Genomic DNA, 2,776 nt, shown 5'->3' on the forward strand with positions numbered 1-2,776 from the left:
AACTGTAATTAGATCATTTCCCTGGAGATGTGATTTAATCAAGAGTGGTTGTTAAGCCGGATTAGATAGAGGCATGTCTCCATGTCTCCACCCATTTGGGTGGGTCTTGATTAGTTTCTGAAGTCCTATAAAAGAGGAGACATTTTGGAGAATGAAGATTCGGAGAGAGCAGAGAATGCTGCAGCACCATAAAGCAGAGAGTCCACGAGATGGGCTTCATCTTTAGATGAAGGAAAACGTCTCCCAAGGAGCTTAATGCAACCAGAAGCCAGGCGAGAAAGCTAGCAGATGATGCTGTGTTCACCATGTGTCCTTGCAGCAGAGAGAGAAGCCTGACGGTGTTCACCATGTGCCTTCTCAGTTGAAAGAGAAACCCTGAACTTCATCGGCCTGCTTGAACCAAAGTACGTTTCCCTGAATGGATACCTTTGACTGGATATTTCTATAGACTTGTTTTAATTGGGACATTTTCTCAGCCTTAGAACTGTAAACTAGCAACTTATTAAATTCCCCTTTAGAAAAGCCATTCTGTTTCTGGTATACTGCATTCCGGCAGCTAGCAAACTAGAACAAAGGTGAAAATGTTTCATATCAGAGACTGAGAACTCTTATAGTCCTTTAGGTCATCTCTTCTCCAGACAGAACATCTCTTCATCTTATTGATAAAACTACAAAGCCAAAATGTCTTTCATTGTCAACCAAGGCATGTCAGACCAGTTCTATTGCTACAAGATGTCCCATCTTATTGCCAAGGTAGAGAGCAAAGAAAGGGGAATCAAGACAGTTATCTTCAACAGGGTTCATGTCAAAAGGGCACTTAATTGGCTTCCAGTGTAACCCACCAGATGCTTCGGTTGTGAACTGGGAGCACAGACCCAGTTTGATGTTAAGAATGATGGTGACATTATCAATGGATCTTATAAGGTGAATAAGCTGCAAGACTGGTGGATGGGTTCATTAAAATTTTCTTCTCTGTCCTGAGTGTGAGGATCCTGAAACAGATTCAGATCTCCATGGTGACCCAAAGAAGCAAACAATAGGTAGTTCTTGTAAAGCTTGTGGCTAGCAAGTCATGCTTGACATCCATTATAAATTCTGCACACTCATCTTCAAAAACTCACCAGAGAATAGTGACATGGTACAGGGAAGAAAGGAAAGGAAAAGAAAAATAGGAATGTCAAAGACAAGGAGAATGTCTCTGCATTCAGCAATGAGGCACCACCACCACTACCACCAAAGGAACTCAGTTCTCCTCTACATGCTGTGGAAGAAGAGGAGGAGGATTGTGGAGGAGGCAACCGAGGAAGCTCAAAGGTGCCAGATGGATGACATCAGTGACCATGCAAAATTTTGATACTCACTGGTGATCTGGAAAGGACTTTTCAAAGAGCAGTTCAATGTTCTGTTGTATTATGTTAAAAAAAATAAAGAAGAGAGTATTATTGACTTCTCTGACAAAGAAATTGTTGCTGAAGCAGAAAGACTGGATATAAAAGCCATGGGCCCCCTTATTTTGACTGAAGTTCTTTTAAGTAAGAAAGATTTCAATTAAGAAACACAGGCACCATTTACTCTGGTTTTTCATAACAACAAAAAGACTCAACAGTATCTTCTTCATGGTTTTAAGTGTGTGGTAGCTATGCATCAAGCTTAGCTCAGCTCCAAGAGTCTACATATCTTGAAGTAGATGTATGACACAGACCTTTTGCAAGAAGTCATCATCAACTGTTCGGAAAAGCATCTAAGAAATATGTTTCAAAGGAACTTGCCAAAGAGATTTGGTTCAAAGCTGAACCATTTATTAAAAAGGAGGAATCTTCTGGTGATGAAGAGGAAGATGAAAATGAAAGCATTGAGGTGGTGTATTCGAAGGCTGACAATGTAACTAAAGATGAAACTGTGAGTTGGACAAGGATGATGACATTGAGATTGATGCTATTTAAAATGATGGATGCAACCTAGCTTAAGAGTGTAATACTGCACATTTTTTCTGCATTATCAGTCAGAAGCGCAACACATATATGCAAAAGCCAAAATGGCTTAACATCATGCTACATTTTACACTGAAAATATTTTATCATGAGAGGTCTGTAATTAAGTCCAATGAGACATCCAGGAGTCCACACACATCAGTGGACAAATGTGGTTTGCTTAGTCATAGTATGTTTCTTTTTGAGGAAACTAGTGGTGGAGGCACATGGATCACATTTATATAGTTATAACAAATAAAGACTTTTATATTTGGTCATTCTTATATTTTGGTCATTTTTCAGATTTTTGGCTCTAAATGACTTAAGTAAATTGGGTCCTTTTAAATCTGTTGCACCTTCATATAACCTGCTAGGATTTGGGAACTTATTAGATATGCTACTCTCAGAGGTTGAGACTGCATAATGGTCTTCAGCAGAATGTAAACTTAAATTTATTAGCAATTAATGAACTTATTCAGACATCTAGAAATATAGTTGGTTTTAGCTTTTCTCTGTAGTCCCTCAAATTGCCATATAGTAATGTACATTCTTTCCATGCCAAGGTGGACTGATAATAAAATGGAAGTGCAACACCTTTATTGTACTGAGAATTAAAAATGACCTGAGTGCCCTACTAATAATTTCAAGAGCAGGTTTTGAAACTTGAACGTTTTGTTCTGTTTTCAGATTGTGCAAACTTGCCCCAAATTGCAGTCTTGGAAGTCATGGGCATTGCACTTTGAAAGAGCCAGGGAAGTTATTACATTAATAAACCAACATCTATGTGCATGTAGCTATTGTGTTAT

General features: G+C 38.7%; 1 pseudogene; it reads left to right on the top strand.

Moving 5' to 3' along the window:
- The first annotated feature begins 681 nt into the window (after positions 1-681).
- Positions 682-1,943, top strand: LOC143666097 (eukaryotic translation initiation factor 5 pseudogene; annotated as a pseudogene).
- The last annotated feature ends 833 nt before the right edge of the window (positions 1,944-2,776 follow it).

The sequence above is a fragment of the Tamandua tetradactyla genome, chromosome 22 (assembly GCF_023851605.1).
Source record: "Tamandua tetradactyla isolate mTamTet1 chromosome 22, mTamTet1.pri, whole genome shotgun sequence".
NCBI lineage: Eukaryota > Metazoa > Chordata > Mammalia > Pilosa > Myrmecophagidae > Tamandua > Tamandua tetradactyla.